At 39.2% G+C, this 23,666-nt stretch overlaps 1 protein-coding gene and 1 long non-coding RNA gene across 7 annotated transcripts in view; one reads left to right on the plus strand and one right to left on the minus strand.

Moving 5' to 3' along the window:
- Positions 1 to 1,911, minus strand: part of LOC139825608 (uncharacterized) — a 30,109-nt gene extending 28,198 nt beyond the window's left edge. For both annotated transcript variants that reach the window (XR_011735773.1, XR_011735762.1), the window contains exon 1: positions 1,713 to 1,911. This is a non-coding gene — a long non-coding RNA (uncharacterized lncRNA). The remainder of the gene's footprint in view (positions 1 to 1,712) is intronic.
- Positions 1,912 to 1,975: 64 nt separating this feature from the next.
- The window catches only part of FRS2 (fibroblast growth factor receptor substrate 2), a 55,680-nt gene continuing 33,989 nt past the window's right edge, over positions 1,976 to 23,666 (plus strand). Inside the window, exons 1-2 of one of the 5 annotated variants that reach the window (XM_065846003.2) lie at positions 1,992 to 2,116; positions 15,133 to 15,201. The gene's annotated coding sequence lies outside the window, so the exon portion shown is untranslated. Of the gene's footprint in view, positions 2,117 to 15,132; positions 15,202 to 15,695; positions 15,768 to 17,275; positions 17,331 to 23,666 lie in introns of those variants that run through there. The other 4 variants (XM_065846009.2, XM_065845995.2, XM_071799070.1 and 1 more) reach the window with 4 other exon arrangements.

Raw genomic sequence — 23,666 nt, forward strand, 5'->3', positions numbered from 1 at the left:
TGGAATGGCTCAGCTGGTCAAGATGGGGTTAATTTCTTCACTGCTAGGACATCTGAGTATTCTATACCATATAAGATCAAGCTCACTTATAAAAGGGGGTGGTCTTGACTGACCCAGCACAACAGGTGAACAGAAACAGCACTTCACCTTTGATGAAGACATTGAACTTGACTGTTGAAGAGATAACAATCCAAATTTAATATAAATCCTGACATGCAGTTTAAATGCAGCCATTCACAAGAGCTGGTAATGGCATGGTGAGAGGTAGAGAGAGCAGAAAAAGAAATAAATGACCCAGCAGAACAGACACGTGGAGGCTTTGTTCCCTGCTCATCCAGACGCTGCTGAGAATGCTATGGAAAAATTGCAACGTACAAATACTTAGTTGGATGTGGACTCACAGATTGAGGTCAACAACTGGAGCCAAGCAGACTTTATGGCAAGTCTGCATAACAGAGGACCTGAAGGTCATAAGGAATCCTGCAGATGTTTGTATTAAGCACAGCTCATTGCTTTGTAGCCCACTGATATATTACATTGATAGGATATAAGCATGTACATTATGTTAGATGACAGAGTTTGCTATGTGATTTTTGCATAGTACATGACTCAGCTATAGGAAAATCCCATTCCCTTTGCTTTATACATCCAGCTCTCTGAGCACTGACTCACATGCACAGAAGCCAACAGCTGCAATGGTACAAACGTTAAACCACAGTTGTGTTCGCTCTACCCTTTTCCTTCTAGATATTATCACCTTTCTAGCATGTATATCCGAAGAAAATATCTGCATGGACTTCAGCTTCTCCAGCTCACATACATCCTACAGATTAAATGAATATTGGAGTATATTGGAGACTATTGGAGTGGCTTCTGTCACTTCTGCTATGAAGCAGTAGCCACCAAGGGAAGTGAAGAGTGAGTGGCTATCATCAGAGCAAGATTCTCCATTCTCCCTGTCAAAGGCTTTAGATAACTGAAACAGTCAAAACATGAGTTGCACAACCTGTGAGAAAGTAAGATACATGAACAAACCAGTTCTGTGAAGTAACTCAGTGCTAGGGATTATTTGGTAGAGAGGACAAAAGCTAGAGCAAGGTCAAAGAAGCCAGACAAAAAGAGGGAGCCATATATAGCATGATCTCAGACAAAGCTGAAAGTTTTGTGCAGGCTGCTGGCTGCTCTAACTGCGAGCAATGCGTTTGATTTTTGCGTGTGTTGGGACACTAATTACACATTCGAGATTAACTGTAGATTACAAGGTGTTCTAGTGCAAGACCTGTCACATGCATTCGTCTGCAAACAGGCGCCAGCCAAGATGACGTCTGGGCAGCAACAGTACGACCAAACGTGTGGCCTTTTGTTGCTGTGGTTAACAGAAGCGCTCAGCATTTCCACAAATCACAACACGCAGGTGTGGCATCTTTTCTCACTCTTCTTTCCCACACTTCGTTTTGCAGCATCTTTGGCTTTAATATCTACTCCGTCTACCTTTGCTTCCAGCTGCATGTAGCGTAGTTTATGAAGAGATCAGCTCCCTTGGCTGTAGCTGAACTCCCACAGCAGCGGCGGCAGCAACACCGCGTGCAACACAACCCCCAGAAATAAAGAAATTTAGAAAAAACCACACCAAACCGACTGAGCCAATTCTTCCCAAAGCTATGCGCGCAATTACAGCTTTAATTCTTTATTTTTTATTTTTTTTTTTTTACCTGAGAAACCAGTAAGACCCGCTTCGTGGCCGCCTCCCTGCACCGCTCTGGGCCGTACTCTTTACTGCCTGCCGCTTGCCAGGAGAAGCCCTGCCGGTTCTCCCCGCCGGGCGGGTGACGGGCTGGGGCCGGACCGGGTGATAGGGCGGGTGACGGGGTGACCGCCGCCCCCCTCACCGTTCAACGGCCGCTGCCCCCGCCCCCCCGGCCGTTGCCCCCGGAAAGCGTTCTCGCCGTGCCCCGGAAGTTGTCGCGGGCAGAGTCCGGCCCAGAGCGAGGCCCTGTTGCTGCCGCTGTCGGGAGGCGCAGCCGTTCCCCGCGGCGCGACGCGGGGCCGCCGTCTCGCCCGTCAAAGGCGGCCCGGCGGGCTCGGCGCGGCGGCCAGCGCGGGGCTCATGGAGGAGGTGGGTGTACTGGTCCTCCCTCCCCTCCTCACCCCGATTCCTTCTGGCGGGGGATGCCCAGCCGGCTCCGCGGGGAGGGGGCGGCAGCGGAGGCTCCCGGGGCCGGGCCCGGCTCGCCCGTGGGCGGGAGCAGCCTCGTGTTTCGCCTCCTCCCGTGGGAGCCGAGCTCGGACGTTCCCCGCGGTAGGACCTGCCTTCCCTTTCCCCGCCCGAGGTGTGGGTCCGGTTGCGGGGTCTCGCTGTGCCGGTGGCGGGAGCTGCCTGGCAGCCGGGGGCCGCCTGGGGCACGGCGGGGGCGGGGGGCTGAGGCCCGGCGGTTGTTTGTGGGCGGGGAAGGCCGTGGGGGGATCGCCGCCTTGCTCGGGGGCGGGAGGGAGGGGAAGAGCGGGGCTGGGTGAGTGGAGTGTGAGTTCAAAAACAAAAGAGGAGCCGTTGGAGTTGCCCTGGCGGCTGGTTTGCGGGAGGCGGGTCTGGCGCGGGGTGCGGATCCCAGTGGCCCCACCGTCCACCCGGCCTGGTGGGCGCTCGGTGTGCCCGGCGGTTCGGTCTCGTCGTGTGTGACCTGTCAAGCGTTTGCACCTTCCTCTGGGTCAGCTGCTTCTGTCACATGCGTCTCCAGACGAGTGCGTTTTCTGCTCCACGTCGCCGAGCAAGTCCAGGGGGGGCTTCGGAAGTGCGAGCCCTGAGGCTCGTGGAGAGCTCTGCCGGGTCGGTTCATAAAGAGTCACTCCAGGGGAAGGGGGTCCCCCGGGCTTCTCAAAGTGCTGCTGTGTGTATGAATGAAAGCGAGACTTGGCTTGCTTGCTCGTCGTTTTAAACTCCCCTTCCTCTGACGTATCTCTGCATGCCAATGTAGTAAGGGTAGGTCTGAGGAATCACAAAAGGTCGAAAGGTGTCTCTGTACTGGTTTGACTCAGGTCTCAGTCTGAACTTGATTTTCTGGAAAATGAAAGTGCATTTTCTCATCTTCCTGGTCACTGCATCTTGTTCAGCATTCACGCATGAGACATGATAATTATGGTTAGAAATCACAAGGAATGTTGTTGGGCTGTGAGTTGAAAATAATACTGTTATTGTAATGAATATGTACAGTAGAAATGTGTGTTGATTTTAGTAAGTGTTGAAAAAGTTGCCATCTGTGATTTGATGTTCATTATATTTTTAAAAGTTTTTTCATTTGTGGCTTTTTTGAATAGTCTGATTTTTTTTTTTTAGCCTTTTTTTTTTTTTTTTTTTTTTACTTAAAGTTCTAGTGATAAAGTGGCATTTGTTGTAATGAGCAAAAAAGTTTTCTGAATAAGTACTTTTTATCTTTAATGGTGTTAATGTCACCAGTCATTCTATATTATTAATCTGTCATTAAATCTGCTCTGCTAGTTCTGCAACATATTCCTATTCAGGAGAATTAAAAACTAATTTTTCTAAGATTTATCGCTGTGTTAGAAGTGATTTGGTATTAAGACACATGGGTTCAGATCCGATAAGCATCCTGTTTTCTTGTTGAAGTCAGCAGAACTGCCAGGGAAGTTCATTGTCTGTTTTCCTTGGTTAGCAAGTGCATTTGAAGAGCACACCAGTCTGTGCCTACTTAGAAAGGAACTTGTATCAGTGCAGCTCACCAGTTTAAGTCCAAAAACTGTTAACTCCATTCCAAATGGAAAGTGATTAATAATGTTATTCCTTGACTGAGATTCCCTGAGTTTGTCTCTGTGTCAAGATTGCTTTGAAAATGCTTGTTGAAACAATGCACCAACAGTTCTATGTATATCTGGTTAAATGGCTTTCTAGGGTTTTGCTCGCTTTCCAGTTCAGTGTGTTGTCTTAGGTGGTAGTGGTGAGTTGAAGTCAAAATAAACTGTTCTCATTTCTAATTCTTACAGGTAGAGTAGTTTGGAACACTTTTTCATCATACAACAAATTGCTCTTAAAGCAAATAATGCTTATCTTAAACTGTTGCAATGTACAGGTGGTAGTTTGTGGAAGTATCTGTCTTTCTAAGAAAAGGAGTGTTTCACGAACTGGAAAAATATAATATGTGGCAGTTGGGAAGACTGATTTGCAGATACATGAATCTGATCCTGCACTTCAGTTACACAGTTCTTGAACTGTGATGTTGATATGTTTTGCCTTTTGAATTGATATGACTATGTTTCTTTTCTATGTTAACTGGATGAACATACATATCTTTACTTCCCATAGAAATAATTCACTGCTAAATCTAACGATCCAGTAACAAGTTCTGTTGTTTGGAAGTTAGCAAGATTATTTCTCCTCCTTACAATACTTTATTGGCAAAAAATAGCTAGAAAGTAGCATGTTTATTAAGGGTCTGATTCTGAACTCACTGAAGTGAATTTTGTTCACTTCTGTGACCATCGGGTCTTGTAGCTTAAACAGAACAACTTTTTGAATAGTGGATGAAATTCACTCCTGAGCAGAGAGGTTTAGAAGACCACTTTAATCTCCTGAACCATTGTCTAAATTCCTTGCAAATAGTAAATTACAGTAAATATAATACTTAACATGACAGCATTGGTTTTATTACATGTATGTTCTCCTGTGGAAATATCTGAGGTGATTAAATTAATGATATTTAAAAGAATATTTGGTGAAAGTATCATTAGAGTAACTAATACTCTGTTTTACTAAACATGAAGAGTGAAATTTGTTAATGTAGTGAAGTGGCATCACTTCCTGCTACTTGTGCCCAAGTGGACTATGGCTGCTTACATTTCTGAAAAAAAAAAAAAAAAGGGACAAGCTTTAATCTTAAGAACAAATTAATTAAAAATAATCACATTCAGCTGCTCTGGCAAGTTTAAATTTAAAATGTGGTGTACGAGTGTTTCCACGTAAGGTGATCAAAACTGGACCTTCTGCCTTCCCAGCCTCTTTCCTCCTCTTTCTTCCTTGTGCTGGTAGCAATTGCACCGGGAGCTGGTTCAGGGAGCTGGGCTGGCCGAAAACTAGCAACTTTTTCTTTTGGTAGGGTTAGTTTAGAATTGACTCAGCACCCTGAACCGACTCACCTCCCAGTCACATACCTGTCAGTGGCCACATGAGCAAAGAGGTGGGATCCAGGAGAGGGAGGGGAAGAGCTCGGAGGCAGTGAGGCTGATGTGACGGGACTCCAGCCTTCAGCCTCCTGCTTTGCACAGGCGTACAGCTGGCATGGACCAGCTCCACCATTGAAAAACACCGTCCTGCTTGTTTCCACCCCGCTCTGCTGCTTCCTCCTTTGTGCAGGCAAATACTTGTAGGGTTATGTGGTGAACTGGGTTGAGGTTTGAACTAACTTGGGGGAGGGGCAGGGAGGGGAGGGTTAGGTTTAAGCTGGATCAGTTTGCTGCACAAACATTTGTGCTGGTGAAAAGATGGGGGTGGAAGCAAGCAGTAAGGGGAGCAGCGTGTGTCTGTTTCTTTTGGTGACAGTGACACTCTATGCCAGTTTAAAGCATGTTCAATACTGGGCTAATCCAGTGAGGTTAAGCTCATATGGCATTGATGGGTTGAATATGTTGTTTAGTTATCATTCATGGGTATATTTTACATCTAAGACCCGTGGCACTGCATCTCTGATGTCATTATGTACTTTGAGGGAATTTTGAGGGAAGAATCTGGCCTTTTGTATAGTAACTCTTTTTTTTTTGTTTTGTTTTGTTTTTTTAGTATTTTTATTTGATACCTCTTGTTTCATTTAGTGGTACTTAATGGGAAAAATATGCTGTTTTTAACTGCTATTCATCCATCAAATTCTTGAAACAATGGATTTGTTCAGCATATATGTTGAGTTTTTAAATTGAAAAGTCTACAATCGGAAAAGATAGTGATCAGAGCATTCACTAGGAAAACTGCAAGATATTTTGCAGCAATAAGCAGATTAAAAAAAATAAATGAACACACCTATGAAAATTATGAGGCTGACCTAAGACACATATTATAACTTCAGACAGTTTCCTAGGAGGTAGTGTGTGACTTTTCTTCTTAAGTAACTATTTAACGGTTAGTGGTTTTCAAAATCTTTCTTAAGGGTTTCAGGCTATCACAGAAGTTGTACTTAATGTTTCAGGATATGGATAGGCATTGAGATTTTTTTTTTTTTATTTTTTTGTTTCAATCATCCATGACAATTGTAGATGCTCTCTCCCTTTAGCCATTTGCCTCTACTGCTCTGACACAGATTGCCGTACTTAATGATCCTTCTCACCAAAGAAGCTGGATGCAGTGTTATGTGCTTTAGGCATAATCAACAGTTAAATGGGCAGTATAATATCAATCTACCTTCACTGGTCGGTTACCTTGATTAATTTTTCCTCAAGTGGATTAGTGTGCTTTTACACGATTCAAGTCTGTATGGGTGGTAACCTCTCTTTGCTGGGTGGCAATGAGTAACTGTGGGCAGTAGCTGCTGCTGGAAGAGGTTGACCTATCTGTAGTTTTTCAGTGACGTTTTTTGAAACAAATGTTATGGGTTTTATTTTTGTCTGCTACTGCATAACGTTTTTTATCAAAGCTATCTGAGGCGCTGTTGGCTGAAAATTGCTGTGCAGATATGTGTAATTTCATGCAGCATATGCAGATGATATTTTGGTTGTATATTGGTTGTAGAACAGCAGTTGTAACATAACAAACTTTGAATTTTCTGCTCTTAAGCATAATCTTTTCTTTTTGGCCCTTCTGTGTAATTTGTGTTAGAAGTGAGCATTCTTTTTGAACTTGAACTGGTGCTAAAGTAGTATGTGGTGTTTTCTCATATAAGTATCTATGCATATAAATGTGTGTATATGTCATGTATTCTCCAAATATAATGTACTTTTCAAAGTTTCTTCTTCACTGCTTCTGGCAAGGTGGTAATAATCATGACAACCAATTTAGTTCCCTCTTTATTTAGGCATATCTTCCTGGAGCTGTGTGATTCTCCAGAATTTCAGTCTTTCTCTCAAGCTTGAAATGACAACAAAAATAGTTATCCCTTGGCTTTAATAAAAAGAACTAATAACTTATTTCTGATGTTTATACAATAAAATTCCATGATTATGGCATGTTTGGGACTGATTATTGTGCATTCTTTTCCAATTAGTGGAAATGTTGTTGTGATTACTGACTGTTTCCTCCTCTTGTCTTAGAGTACTTTAATTCCATGTCTTATTTGTTCTTTTTTCTAAAATGTTTTCATGTCTGTATTTGGGTAGTGAGATGGGGAGTTTCTTGTCACATGAGCAATACTTAATCTGTCACTGACTTCTCAGGTGGTCCAGGATAATCCCTGAATTTTTTGCCTGAATCTCAGTCAACAAAGTACTGCTAATATCTGTGTAAGGCAATGTGTTTCCCTGAATTACTGACAAGTGTGAGATGATTGTGTTGCGTGTCGTTGCTATCATAGCTGCCCATGCTGGACAGTCACCTTTATTCATCTTCCAAAATTGGTCACGGTTATTAGACCTGCCACTTACTCTTGCAGAACTTTTCTTTTAGTGTAAATGTTCAGGTTCCGTATTGGCGGTAGAGACACTTCTGTGTTGGTACGTTTTTGAACAGGGCTTTTAAAAGAAGATCCCACTGTAGGTTTGAGCTTATCCTTTTTCTTTCCCCTTATTTATGATAAATGTGTATCTTACAGCAAAGGTAGTCAAATACATCTTGCTGTTCAGCTTTTTCTTGTACATATGTCTATTACTTTTCTGTTGAAGAAAACATGGTTCAGAAATACTGTATGAATTGTCTATTCTTGTGATAAAAGCTGAGAACTGTAGGACAGTTGGCATGTCTGAAATAGTGATGGTTTTCCTAGACTGTGCTCCAAACTCAGACGAGGCACCATGTTTTCAGTCAGGAGAGCTGACTACTTTCCCTTGGCTTTTCTTCATAGTGATTTTGGTCCTGGCAGGGCTGAGATGCTACAGCTGTCATTCATACAGTGGTGACGGTTACTGTAAACCACTGATCTGTTACTGTGTGCTGACCCAGTGGTGAAAAGTTGCTTTAATTCTTTGCCTTTTCAAGGGTAAAATAGACTCTCTATCCAGTGTGCACCTGGTACTTAGATTCCTGTGTTTCTAATGGAAGATACAGAACTTTCATCTATCTCTCACTGGAGCTGCAGTTTAAACTGGTGTGTTGATGTTTGCACTGTTTTCCTTTGGCTGATGCCAAAGAAGTCAAACTGCGTAGTAGTTCTTATCTGCTGGGATTACTCACCTTGGCACAAAGGAATCATTTGTCTTTCGAGCAAATTTTCCTAAATGCTTTGGACAAGGATATTGTGTTTTTGTGAGTTAGTATGGCATCTGGCACAATATGTAGGTGGGGACATTTTATTCTTACCATAATTCAGTCAGTAAAAGCGATTGTAGGAATACCATTTTGTTTATTATGTGAACATTGGAAAGATAATCATCAGCACAATATTAGATATATTTCTGAGATGGAATGTCTTTATTTCATTACTTGCAGGATATTTGGCAGGGTGAAGAGTTGACTGGTTTTGCCATGCTTTAGCACAGCCTGGCATCTTTTTCCCAAATGGAGATGCTGAAGTGGTAGCTTTAAAGGAGAAACTCCCACTTTTTTAATTTTATTTTTTTATTTTGCAGAAATGCAACCTCTGGTTTATAAGTGAACTCCCAGTGGAAAATGAACCATCTAGTACTAACTGTGTTCCATCTTGGCAGCAGTGTATCTGATGCTGAGCTTTTCTGGAATGACAGCAGTAGCTTTTTGCTTAGTTGCACAGCAGAGCAAAACAGAGCTGACTGTGCAGCAGTTATCCTTCAGACATGTCTAAATTTTTCAGTCTATTTATGAGTATCAACAAACACTTTGTGCATACTTTTGCCATGCGTTGAATGCTTCTATTTTCCTTTAATTTCGCTTAAAACTAGTAATGGAATTCCTGAGGTTTTGAAAGGAATAGCTCTTGGCAAGCCTAGAGTTTTGAAACCAAACGCAAATTAAGATACCAAGCAAACACAGGGAGGGCTACTTCAGGGAAGTATGTTAAGATTCTTCCGACATCTTAGAATTTGTTGTATTTATGTTTAAAAATATATATCTATATATCTTTTAATTACTCCATTAAAGCACAGTTGTTGTTATTTTTCTTTTAAAAAATTCTTATGGGAACACAAGGGGACTTTTTTTCCCCCTTGATGTCACTCAACAAGTTTAGCCTTTTCAGCCAGCCATTGGAAGCAGAGGTTGTAATACTTCTTTCTTTGTACCTGTCTGTATTTTTCAGTAATTCCAACATTCATTGAAACATGTAATTAGATTACTAGTTTTAGTTTAAATAAAATATACTCTTGCTTTTAAATCACCACAATAATTGTAATTGAAAATAGTTATTATTATGCAGTTATCAGGTAGTACAATAATGCAATCAAAACACTTATTTACATTTTCAATGTATAGTTGTGCTTTTTCTAAAGCATATAGCTAAACTGCTTTACCTTTGTGGGGATAAGAGGAAATATGATGCAGGGAAACTTGCCTGGCTGTCACAGCCTTGTCCCTCTTCGGCATCCGTTGTGTTGCTTGCTGCATCTTCCCTCTTTTGTTCCTTCTTGCCACTAATCCTGAGGTGTACAGTGTTCGTAGAAGTCTTGCAGACTATCCTCTTTATTTAGGTTACTGCATTTCTTGGTTGAATATCGTGGCTCTTTGTGCCTTCATTCAGTCCTGCATTTCCTTGCAGTGTTTCTAATTTTCATAAACATCTAAAATATGTCTCAGAGCTCATTATCATCTCTCTCAAACTTAACTCATTTGCTTGCCATTTGTGATGCTGCTGACAGCAATATAATCTTCTGTTTCCCAGGGCAGTTGTTTGGGAGTAGCCCCCCCACACCCCCTTTACCTCTTCTTGAATCCAGAGTCATGTTTTATTCATGTCCTTCTTCCTTTTCCAAACAACATTTTCAAGACTACGCTTTCTGTCTTTACAAATGAAATTTAGGCCTGTATCTGTCATCTGGAGTACTTCAAGTACCTCCTCCCTCCTCTCCTGATATTTGTATCTCTGCAAGCTGTTTAAAATACAGCTGGTATGATTTTTCAGTAGTCTGTGAGACTGCTAGTTTTCCTCATCAAGCTAAAGCCTATTGTCTTTGAATTCAAAGATCTGCATCTCATATTTCTGCCTCCTACTCTTCTTTTTTTTTTGTGCTACTCTTGGCACTCAAATTTATGTGTTGTGTTTTTTTTTTTCTTTCCTTTCTCATCCCCCAATCCCCATCTTTACTTATGTTTGATGTCATATTCTTCACTTTGATTTGGGAAACCTTTGAGTATAATTGTATGTTATATATGTTAATACTACTAGAAGAGAAAAGGATTGCACCTCTGACTTCATGGCTGTTAGAGTGTCCTGTTGTCTCTCTGCTTATACAAATGAACTATATTTTTATCTACTAAAGCTGACAGAGATGCATGTTAACTTCGGATCTTTTTTTATAGATACCTGTGAAATGTATGTTGCTGTATATCTTCCAAATCTGGTTCACTTGTCTGATGACTATACTTTTTACTTTGGGATAAGCAACTTTACTGTATTCTTAGAGTACGATGTCAGACTTTGTGGTCTTTTATTATCATATTTGATTTCAGTCAGTAAATAATTTTTTTTCTGCACTTGGCAGGTTTCTTTGGTGAGGCAACTCAGATGTGATCTGCAGCTTTTATTTAAATAATATACAAATTGAATTAAATTAGCAATAAAAGTAGTATTAAGTGCCGTGTCCTATACTTGACTTATTGTAGAACTAAAACTAATATTAACAGAAGTAATACTTTTTAATAAGGAAAGCCAAGTGACTTACATTTTTTTTTCATGTCTCATGAAACTTTGGGTCACAAGGTTCAAGGTTTTTTGAGCCATTGACATGTGTTTCAGTTTTTTTTGTTTGTGGGTTTGTTCCTAAAAGCATTTAATTGGCAAATGTTTGGATGCTTCTGTGAATGCCTACATTCTTATCTTTTTGATACCTCTCTATTTCTTCATTTACTGTATAAGTTTCAGGCAATGGTGTTCCTGAGAGAACTTCCTCGGCACTTGCAGTTGTGCTGGGAGGGATACCATTACATGAATCTTTGTTATTAAAAGGCATTTGGTTAAGACATTTTAGGTCTTAAAAAGTCATAGAATCATTTTGGTTGTAAAAGACCCTCAAGATCATCGAGTCCAACCATAACCTAACTGTGACACTAAACCATGTCCCTAAGAACCTCATCTACACATCTTTTAAACACCTCCAGGGATGGTGACTCCACTGCTTCCCTGGGCAGCCTGTTCCAATACCTGACAACCCTTTCCGTGAAGAAATTTTTCCTGATATCCTATCTGAACCTTCCTTGATGCAACTTGAGGCCATTTCCTCTCGTCCTGTTACTTGGGAGAAGAGACCAACACTCTCCATGCTACAACCTCCTTTCAGGTAGTCGTGGACAGCGATAAGGTCTCCCCTCAGCCTCCTTTTTTCCAGGCTAAACAGCCCCAGTTCCCTCAGCTGCCCCTCATCAGACTTGTGCTCCAGACCCCTCACCAGTTTTGTTGCCTTCCTCTGCACTCTCTCTAGCACCTCAATGTCCTTCTTATGATGAGGGGCCCATGAAGTAGTGTCCATGCAGCTTCAGTAGCCAGCCAAGCAGTGTACTACATAGGCTTCAGATAAACTGTTTTCTTTTGTCGTATTTCTTCTCTCCTTTTTTTAATAGACAGGTATATGGTTGAACCATGATTATTGAGTGACTTACATCTCCACCCCAGGTTGCAGAACTTTTTCTGATTATAGAGGCGGGGAGAGCATTTCCAGCTTGTCCTCTGGGTCTTTGGTTCTAGAGCAGTGTGTGTTTTGTCTTAGAGGCACAACATATACCAAAAACTTAGATAAGCTAGTTTCTGTTTAAGTGTATATTATGACTGTTACTTTAAGATACCTATGGCCACTTAGGATCTTGAAATATTTCTGCTAGGAAAGGACAAAAAAGTGTCCTTCAGAATCTAAAGTTCAAGTTATTTGCCTTGGATTTTCTGTTCCTACAGTGAATGTAGATCATCTGACCTTCACAAATGTGTTTTATTATTACTTTAATTCATTAGTGTCAGTACATTTGCTTAATAAATACTTATTTCTTCCTGCTTCAGGGTTCCTTGTTCTGCTAAGTCTCCATAAACTCATCCCGTAGAGCACAGCTTTGTGTATGTCTGCAATTTACTTCTCTTGCAGAGTTTGTATTTCTTACTGTTAGGTCTAATATATAATTCTATTTGTTAAATGGATGTAACTTACTAATTTTAGATGCTATGTTTTAAAATAGTTTCATATTAATGTAAAAAGTAGTTTAATGTTGTCAGTAGTGTGAAATCAAAAAGAAAGCCAGCTTTCCAGAGGTTTGATTGTGCCAGTACTGTATCAGTTTAGCATTTTTTTCTGTGAATTCTTCACTGTTGATGTTAAAATAAATCAATAATGCTTATTTATACTGAGCTTGTCCTGTCTCCCTCCTCCAAGAACATAAGCACCACTAATTTACACTTGGGCTTAGCGTAAGGCAAGCTGTGAATGTTTGTGTCCAGGTCTGAATATTTGTGAAGTGTTAAGGTTCACAGGTACAAGTGTATAAAAAGAAAAGAAAAAAGTTGGCAAGCAGTTAAATTATGTTTTATGTTCACATCTTGCCTCTGATGACTTCCTGTACTCTTCATCTATTGATAAGTAAATTGGAGCACAATTTTGAGCAGCTCTTTATTTATTTAGATTCAGATTCATGTAGTTTTCACTTAGTGTTTTGAGTTCTTATTGAACTATATGTGACAAAGCTCAGCAAGATATGTAGGAAGAATAATGTTCAACTTAAGCATATGCTGGTCAGTTTGGAATTTTATAAGCTCTCCTTAGGAAGGATGATTTTTTTGTAGTTGAGAGTAGGATGATGTCTGAAGAGGGACAGACTGGAGTACTTAATGATGAGTACTCTAGGGAAAGCTCTTAATGAAGGGATAAAATGTTGACTACCATGAGATACCTTATGTGAATGAGTAGAGAGATATTAACCAGTTTTTATGTTATGTGATATGTCAATCTGCTCTTGCACTGATTATAAGGTGACTGGTTGCAGTGGTACTCTTGGATTGATGGGATCTGGTGCTGACTTGCAAAGTGAGCTGTGTGTTAAGGATGGTGCATTGGATACTTATGATGTGTTCTGTCATACGCACAAATTTTTGTTGTACATGAAGTATCTAGTTTTAGGCTTTTGCACTATAAAAACTAAGTATTTGTTTCAACATGCTACACATTTAGTATGTAATTATTTTGAAATTGTCCGACACTTTTTTTTTATGAACTACTGTAGTGCTTGATTACATATAGTTCTATATTTTTTTCAAGAAAATAAATTTGAAGTAAGACTGTTTTCTAATCCAGCTGTCAGGTGTCAAAATGTCTAGAAGATAGTGTTTCTTCATGTTGCTTTCCAGTGCCCCACATAAAAGTGTCTGACCTACATGTGTGTGGGTTTTGTTTTTTCTTTTAATGGAGTTATGCAAGTTAACATAGCTTTTATTGTTGATTAATAACTGAAATTATTGAGGGGGTAAGATGGGGAGGGGATGGCTAGTGTTCATTCTTTTACAGAAAGAAATTCTTCAGCTCTTCTCCATCACTTGGGTGCATTTATCTTTGTTCTGCTCCATCCTTAGTCTGTAGAAATGCTAGCAGTCAGATTGTTGGAAATTGGACATAACCCAGGAGCTGAAAAGAATGTAAACTCTTGTATAATTAAATATATAAAACCTCCTTGTCAGTTAAGGAGAAAAAAGTGAAATACTGCATTAATGAGGGTTTTAAATAGTAAGATTTTACATTTGTTCTGTATGAAATGTTATTTCTTAAGCGTGCTATACCAAGGAAGTGTAGCTTCAGAAAGCCTTCTATATTCTTGATTTCATAAGAAGGAAATATCACAAAAGAATGCTTGACATGATGGAATAATAAAACCTAGCAGCCTATGGTCAACAGTAGAAGCATTTTACACATTACTTGAAATAGTAAATATTGTGGGCTGGCTGTTAGTGATTTAAAAGAGGTCTTGGTTTACATTAATTGTAAAGGCTTTCTATGAATTAATTCCAATACCAAATACAAACTCAGTGAAGTTACATCATTGATTACCTTTTGCTATGAATGGACTACTTTGAGGTGGGTGGTTATAGGAAAATCTGTAACTACATAGGGACACATAAAAAGAACATAAAACTAGAAAGAATAAGAGGGTGTTGTCTAGAGTTATGAATAAAATGTAACTAAAACTGTCACCAAAATGTTTGATGTTAAATTTTGTATGTTAAAAGCCACTTGCCAAGTTGCTCATAGGCTAACCCTAATAACAACCTTTATTTGAGCTTTCTTTGTGTTTTGAATCTGTATTTCTGAATATATTGCCTTTATGCTACTGGTGAGAGTAAAACTATTGTTGAATGGAAATTTGGCAAAAATCTGAGAAACCTAGAAGCTGAGTTTCTTCTGCTCTGTGCTAAAACCCCATAACTTTTTCCAAACCGAGATATAGAGAAGAAGCAACTTACACTTCTTTTTTTTTTCTTCCCATAAATAGTGTATCATTAGGGACTAGGCACTTTTGCCCCTTCCTCCCTCCCCCTTTTAAAGTATTTTTATAGAAACACGTTATTACTGAGACTTGCAATTTTTGTGCTGGTGCAGATACACAGTGAGTAGATCATTTCCACATCCACTAGATACATTTTAAGTTGTTTGAATGGCACAGTTTTGCTCAGATGCTTTACACTTGAGGGAAGTGGTAACAGTTACATTGGATGTCAGTAGGTTTTGGTTTTTTATTTTAACTCAAAAATAGTGACAGCATAGCTTGAGGCAGGCAGTGCACTTTTTTCTATAGTTTGCTTTGCACAATCATCTTGTACCTGGATGATTAAACTATTTGTAAACCAGTTTACAGTATGTCTTACAGTATTTTTTGTTTGTTTGCTTTAAAAGGCCATGATGTGAACTGCAGCAGTTTAACAGCTGATTCGTGAGTGGTTCAGTGTTTGTCTTCTGGATGAGGTAGGGATTTTGTTGGGGGGTTGGGGCCTTGTGAGGGTAGTGAATTTATCCCCTGGCTCCTTGGTGATGGTGGTTGCTGCTTCCCAGAATTTAATTTTATTTCCAAGAAAAGTGTAAATGCTTCCTTATGAAGTGTGTGCATTCATAGGCACACATTAGACCTGTGCCTGATGTAATGAATCATACCAATAGGTTATGTGGTGCTGTGCAATTTTTCATATAGATTTTATGGATTATTTGTACGCTTTTTTTAGTATTTTTTTACTAACTAAGCTACTAGATGTGTTTCATCTAAGATTATATTTCGCTATTGATGGTGTAAGTCTATAGTAGTGACTTGGCAGAGATTTTAAACGCTTGCAAATGTAATTAAACCGCTCAAAAGTGTCAACTATAGGTGATTCTCTAGGGAAGTTCTCAAATGAGTCATGTATAGTACCACACAAGTATTAGACTGAGTTCTGAGGACCTTATGATTATTTCTTGTCCCCTAGGCTATCTGATGACAAGCAAGGAAGCCTAGATGTGCTGGAGATTAAAGAACTCTGCTATTGTTTCAGCACATAGTGAGTTACATAAATGGCTAAAATTAACATCGCCATAGAAATTTGTTCTGTCCAGTTTGGCCCTAGTTCAGTGAATATAACAGACAAAATGTATCACCTCAGCAGCCAAGAATGAATGCGTTTTAGATTTAATAATATAAAAATTACACCGCTGAGGCTAACTGATCCATGTTGCAGCTGTGTAGGGATGTTAGAATGGGGAATGTTAGCGTGTTCATGATCCTGTTCAACATAGGCTGGTGCGGTAGGACTGACTGCGAAGGCCACTGTCTCTGCTGCAGAAGAATTTGCATCAGTCTGCAGCACAAGGCAGGCTTTGGAATTTGACAGCAGCCCTCCTTGCAGTATACCACAGGCTTTCAGTTGCTGGCACAGCAGAAACGAAGGATTAATATAATCTGGCTGCGGTTCCATCACATACTATTTAAAAGTTTTCCAACTGTTTGTTTTTCCCTTTTGCACTATACTGTGCTGCCCTCTCACTTGGGATGTTATAGATGTATATAGGGTGACTGAAAATTAAAAGTCCTCTTTCCCAAGGAAAGTAATATCAATATATGTGCTTTGCATTATGTTCTTGCTTCTCTAGTTATTTTCCAGAACACTTGTATTGACTTCTAAATGAAAACCAACAATTTTTTCCTACTGTAATTTAGAGGGTAATATACAGAAATTTATCTGGATATTCAGATATTTAACATAAAAGGGTTGGAATTTATGAAGGAGAGTAGGACTGTTAGGCTAATAATCTTCGAAATATTCAAGGTTAAATAATTTACTTGAAGTTGTACAATAATATCAAAGCATGCATAGATGAGGTTCTTAGGCAGATGGTTCAGTGGTGGACTTGGCAGTGTTAGGTTAACGGCTGGACGCCGTGATCTTAAAGGTCTTTTTCTAACTGAAATGATGCTATGATTCTATGATTATGTTTAGAATAAGCAAATTATTAGTGTGTTGTAATGATGAGGTATTACAGAGAGAATACATCCAATTCAGATGTAAAACTGGACCTGTGGAAAACGGAGGGTGGGGTTGAACAGAAGTTGTAGGAGCTGGGCAAGATAAGATGAGGTAGTGGATGAGTACAGGGAATTGAATGGAAATGAATAAAGAATGGGGACTAAAAATCGTTTATGAAGAAGCTTCAGTTTTTGAATATTTTTAATTTTGTGTGCTTGACTGAATTTATTCTAATACCACTTATTACATATAGAATTTGAATTGCAGTGTTTTACTGTCTTAGCAGTAGCTAATTATCATGTTTCTTAGTTCTAAGTTACTTTCAAAATATCTGCAGTATTGCAGGGATTAAGTGGCTTCTGTGCCTTTGTTTTGGGGTGTCTTCCAGTGTAGGCAAGGAGGTTTCAATAAACGGATGGAGTATCTGGGATTAAAGAGCACCATAATGATTATTTCGCACTGCTTCTGTAACTGTGTCTAAATTTTCTTCGTAGAATCACAGCATCCTTTTGGTTGGAAAAGACCTTTAAGATCATTGAGTCCAACTGTTAACGTAACACTGCCAAGTCTACCCCTGAACCATGTCCCTGTAAACCTCAGGTTAGTCAAGCAAGGATCATACTTGTTTGGGGCAAAGCACTCGACTAACGGCCCTGCACGTCTTTTGTTGTACTGCAAGCTCACAAGACTTGATTGCAAAGGAGCAAGGTCTCTCTCATTTCTGAGGGAACTTCAACCCCACCAAAAGTTCTGCTAGGAGCTAGAGACACTCTCATCCTGAAAACAGTCATGCCCAGAGGCCGCCAGGGGACTGTCATTGCCTTGCAGCAGGTGGTGGTGGAGAGGGTACCTCATTAATTAAGCTTATCCTCATATAAGGTTGTAGCTTTATTTCTAACTCAGTTCCTAGGGATGCAAGGTGAAGCACCGAAGCCCTATTAGCAACTGCCCTCTGTGAAGCAAAAGACCCTGTAGCAGCATACTGCATGTACTTATAAGACACTGAACTATGGAACACCAAAAAGAACAGAAAACATGGCTTTTGTAGGATTTGCTGTATTAGTTTCTCAGGAGATTCACTGATGTGCTTTGACAGAAGCTATCTTTTCCTTGAATATAAATACCAGGGTGCAGTCAACAAATCCCCTGCTAACACTGGCTTGCTGGAGCTGATAGACAGCCAGTTCTTTTCTATTTCTGCTCTAGACAGTAATGTAGCTTTTTCAAATTTCATTGTTGGATTGCAGTTTCTGTAACATAGTCTTGTTGACTAATTCAGTTATTGCTGGATGTAATGTGTTGCTTTGACAGGAGCTTTTGTTTTATTTACTTGTACAGTCTGAGACACACAATTTTCATTTGCTTTTGAATTTTCTATATTAACTGCAAAAGTACAGAGAGAAAGGATTCATGGTTTATCTTGGATTATCCAAACTTGCTTTGGAACATTATTGCCAAAGGCCATTACGCTTAGTGATTATTCTGTTTATGAAGTTGTTGTATTTTCTCAAACCACAACTCTTGTAAAAGGATAATTAAGTTAAAGCTTGGGCTATTCTTTGCAGATTCTGTGCCGGCGCCAAAATATTTTCAAACAATGTGTAGTTATCATTTCAAAGATATCCTTTTAACTTGAAGTACTAAATAGTGTAATAAGATTTTTAAACATACTACTGTCTTTCTAGTTTACTGAATATTAATTTTAAGGTGAAAGCAAGCCATTTGTCTTGCACTGCCATGAGAAAACAGATGTGAAATGTGCTACTTCATATGAAGGCTTCAACTTTATGTTCTTGCTCTAAATTAATCTTTATGCCATTGATCTTTTGGGGGAAGGGGGAAACGACATAAGTGTTGCTGTTTGCAGCTGTTGTTGTTGAACACTTTAAAAGTCAGTTTTAGCGAATCACAAACTTCCAAAGGTTTTGTGCTGTGTGTTTATGTAGAGTATAATTTAATGCTACGGCGGATAATGCTTGAGCTGGAGTTTGTAAGGATGTTTGTTAGTAGTTGACTTTTTGAAAAATGAAGGGAATTACTTCATCAGTCCTACAGCTTAAATGTCAGGTGCTTAATCTTAATTTGCACACTTAAGCTTTATGTTCTTATTTTAAATAAAATGCTAAAGTAAGATGACTTTTTTAAAAAACCAAAATCTGTACTGGCTAAGTGGTCACTAATCCTATTCCTAAACATATAGTAACTTTTGAATATGTATTTGTGTAGAATTTTTGGCACTTGTACTGCAGTGTAAATGGAAGTTAGAAATAGCACTGTTAGAAGTTGTATAATGCCAACATGCTGCTTATGTAAGTCTAGATTTAATAAGCCTTATCAATACTGTTCTTAATGTTGCACCTGAAGTACTATGCTTTTTATAAAAGCCCCATGTTTCTCAACTTTTAAACATGCTTTAGTATTTGCTTGAGATTATACTTCACATACATAACTTAGCTTTATATGAACTTACATTTGTGTAAAACAATGTTGAAAGAAAGCTGTTTCAGAGTTTACTGACGGTTTTCTTTTCCCTTAGGTGTTCTATAGGTTTCTGTAAAAGTGATGTACAAGATGATATAGTTGATCTGTAATATCTCTTCACATTATAATTAAGCTGTATTTTCATGACCACATGCCAAAAAAGAAGCACATGATTTCTCCTTAGGCTTCATGGTCTAGCCTCCCTTTTGTTGGCACTAATAATAGTGTGGCCTTCTGGTGGACAAGATCAGCACAGTGATTTGGATTGAAGCTTGTCTGGCTAAATAGAAGATTAGCCAGAGTAGGATAGACCAGGTCTTTCAGCTGCAGTCACCTTTAGATCAGCTGAAGGTAACACAAAATAGCATTCTGTGAAAGGAGGGCACAGCAGTTAATTTAAAATATCCTGTCTCATGATGGCTGTTTCATGCATGCATGAAGGGTGTTGGTCTCTTCTCTCAAGTAGCAAGTGATAGGATGAGAGGAAATGGCCTAAAGTTGGAGCAGGGGAGGTTCAGATTGGATATTAGGAAAAAATTCTTCCTCGGAAGGGTTGTTGGGCATTGGAACAGGCTGCCCAGGGAAGTGGTGGAGTCACCATCCCGGGAAGTGTTTAAAAGGTGTTTAGATGAGATTCTTAGTGACATGGTTTAGTGCCAGAGTTAGGTTAGGTTATGGTTGGACTCGATGATCCTGAGGGTCTCTTCCAACTGAAATGATTTTATGAAAGGAACATTTCACACTACTTGATAGCTATGCACCTATTTTCTGTACATGGCAGGAAACAATATGTCCTTGTTATAAATTGAATTTGTATTATCTCAAACACGAGCTTCGTTTTGAAAGGGGTGTTTTTGTTATCTCTTACATTAGTCTAGTAGAGAAATACAAATTTTTGGCATTTTACTGGGCTTCAGTGTGAACATATAAAGAAGAGCAAGTTGAGTGGGATGTAGACATGTAAATATTGGTATTGAGTCATTTGAACCTCTATGTGACTTCACAACAATAGTAAGAAATAAAAAAAAAAATGATTTTCAGGGAAGCAAGCAGGGGTTGGAAGTATAAAAGTTTATGGAGTAGCCCAATATTTAATCTGTAGTATTTTGAGTGACCTTCAGTGAGTGTTCTGTAACTGTTTTAATTATCAATATTAACTGTTGGGTTTTTTAAGTTTTACAGCCATCTTAGTTATTCCCTTTTTTGTAATTAATATCAAATGCTCTAGTTAAAGTGCAAAGCTACTACTCATAATGGAAATCATATATGAACAGAATACAACGGTATTTCTTCTGTAAACAGGATTTTCTACATCCTTTTTCCCACCTCCCAGTCAGTCCTGTACCACACATACTTAAATAAGGCTATTGGGACACAATTAAAGGAGTGTGGTTTTTTAAATTGTGCATGAGAATATTTAAGAGAAACTCAAAACTTTAAAAAGTTTGAATTTAATTTTGAGTATATGATTAAAAGAGCTTTCACAATTCCAACTGTTCTGAAAGCTCTCTGCCTGTAATTTAAAAATCTTTTATATAAGCTGTGACCCTGATTAACATGAGCATCTGCTTTTAAGAGAAGAGAAAGCACCCATTTTCTTTAATCTTAACCCGAATACTTCCTTTTCAGTGTAAATACTTGTTGCTACCTATAAAATAAAATAATTGTTCACCTTTCTCCTATCTGCCTGGAGTACTGCTGTTCCTTTGATGTACAGAATAAATTAAGATGCAAAATAATTTGGGATTTCTCCTCACTGCTAAATTCAGGATGATGGAAAGATTATTACATGAAACTTAAGTTCTTAGTGCTAACTTGTAGCTTCACTAACTGTGAGGTGTGGTCTTAGACACAGGTGGTCAAAGGATTTTTTTTCTCTATTCTCCCCAGAAACATCCTATCTGTCCCCATTGCCTGAAGACAACAGAAATGCCAGGTTTCTAGGGTTGCACTGAATCAGTAGCAAGCTTGTGATGTTAATTGCATATTATTAATAACATCTTGTTTTGCTATTCATATTGCTGTCTTCTTCAGGATAGACTAAATTAGCAAGAACTCTTAAATACTTTGAATTGGAAAGCATCAGTTTCTGGTAATTGAAGATGTGGCTTTTAAGGAATTACTTGAAAAATACATATAAATCTTAATGGCACCCTTTAGTGTTTTATATTTATCTTGGCGTTGTTTAAAATATTATGTTGTGTATATAGGTAAATTTCTATGGGAAAATGCACACAGAGTATGATATACATGCCCGTGCTATTGTTAATTTGTTTGACCGTTTTTAGTAGTGGTTTGAGGGGGCATTTGTCTGTTAACTCAATATGAAATGATAGTTTTTGTGTTAGTCCTGAGAGATCTGTTAACTTTTTGAGAGTCTGTGTTTATTTCTACAAGTAGCATGATTTATCTAGCTAGCCCAGGCAGCAATAGTAATGAAGAGATGGAGGCACATGCAGGCAGTTAGGGCCTTAAGGTTTTGAAAAAGCTCAAAGAGAGTATTCCTTTCTACGGAATGAAGACTGGCAACTGATTTCAGGGTTAGTGGAGCAAATACTGTATTTCTGTGTTATGAGGCCACATGTCAAGTCCATCCTGCTGAAAACCAGTCACACTGGGTAACTCGGGGCTTCTTGTGCGTAGTAAAATTTGGAAAGTAGAAACAGCCTGCTCAGGAACTACCTGTGTCTGTGTTACTGTGCCAATGGGTACAAATGGTCATGTCCTCCTGCCTGGTTAGTGTGTAGCTTTGGTAAAGATTGACTTTTTTGCCTTAGAGACTCTTAACTGGGATAATTCTGTGTATTTTGGGACTAGATAATTACTGGGTGTTTCAATCCAACTGATGACCCAAGTTGTTTGAAGCTGTCAAGCGTACTTGCTGATGTATTTCCAAAACATGCCGATATCCAAAATTACAAGTTTGTTGGGCCGCTTGGGGAGATTGAGATAATTTTTGTGCATTTGCTAGAAATAAGTTGCACCATCCTAATGAGTATTTATTCATTGATGTTCTCACTGGTTGCTTATGGTGTAATCCATACTGACATACACTCAACTTTGTTTACCATGCAGCAACAGGTTTTTTTTAAATGTTTGATGGGTAGATGTTCTGCTGACCCATCTTCTCTCTTGCCACACAGACTTTCCCTTATGTAGCCTTAAGGTTGTAAGGGAATGGTGGGAGAGCTTTCAAAAAGGTGCCCTCTTTGGCTTCGTATATGAGAGCAACACTGTAAAAATGGTTATGGAAAATATTTTAGTCTCACATAATTGAGCCTCCTATATATGGATCTTTGGGCTCACTAGCTGTATTGTTTCTAAGAACACAGTTCCTGCAGGAAAAGTAAACTACTTTTGGTGCAGCATGTCTCAAGAATGTCTTTATCTCAAGGTCTTCCACCATTACTTTTTCTTCTCTTGTCTTTTGTACTATTGCAGGCAAAAGTTTAAAACATAAAAATAAAAAAGTGGACTTGTCAGTGCTGTGTGCTGACTGTAAGTAAGGTATAGCTGGAGTTCTTTAGGAACTTTCATGCAAGTCAAGGTTACTGATAAGTTGTACGCTTTCCCCCTTCCAAGCCTGTACCCATGTTTGATGTCTTTACAGTTGTTGGTTTGAGGGGTTATAAGCAGTACAATATCAAATAATTTCTCTGTAAGTACAGAATTGCACGTAGAATCTCGTGACTTCTACTCAAATTAAGGGTGAAGTGCAAGGCACTTACATTGTATGATAAGCACTGTTGCAATGTCATTGAAATTATTCTACTTGTTGCTAGTTTTTGGACAGAGAATATTTTCACTGCATGGGAACAGACAAAAGCAACAAGATAGCTGTGCCATAAAACAGGGATTCCAGTTTGGACTGGTAGAGGTGTTCCTGCCAAGGAATTGTGGTTGGACTGACAGTTTTCATGTCTGTTACAGTGTGTGTAATGGTCAGCTGAAATTGCCTCTCTCTTGTGGTAACAGCAGTATAAATATTAGGGCAGGGATTACCAACCGTTTTTTAGAGTTTATAGTCTAAATGGATGAGACAGGCATGCAAAAGAAGAAAAAGACATGTATTCCATAAGTGATTGTAGATTGATAGCAGTGGCGGTAGCAAGGTCCTGGATATGGACTAGGGATGAGTTCCACAAAGAAAATGGAATGAGAGGCAGCAGAGATGAGATGTGGTGAGAGGAGAAGGAGCAAAGAAGCGAGATGAAGGCTGTAACAGAAAGAAAATGTCAAGCCAATGTAGGAAACAGAGTCAGTGAGATGTACAGAGAAGTGTCCTGGAAACCAAAGGTCCTGGCCTTAGTCACCTCTGATCCTGTCACTTGGGGTCCTTGCCTGGCTTCCTCTGAGTGGCTGTTTCCACTGGACACAGTAATTGGCAGCGTGGTGACTGATACTCATCAACTTAGTGATTCACTAAACCCCAAAGCTGGTGCAAAAGGCCCAGTT

This window comes from Patagioenas fasciata, chromosome 1 (assembly GCF_037038585.1).
Source record: "Patagioenas fasciata isolate bPatFas1 chromosome 1, bPatFas1.hap1, whole genome shotgun sequence".
Lineage (NCBI taxonomy): Eukaryota > Metazoa > Chordata > Aves > Columbiformes > Columbidae > Patagioenas > Patagioenas fasciata.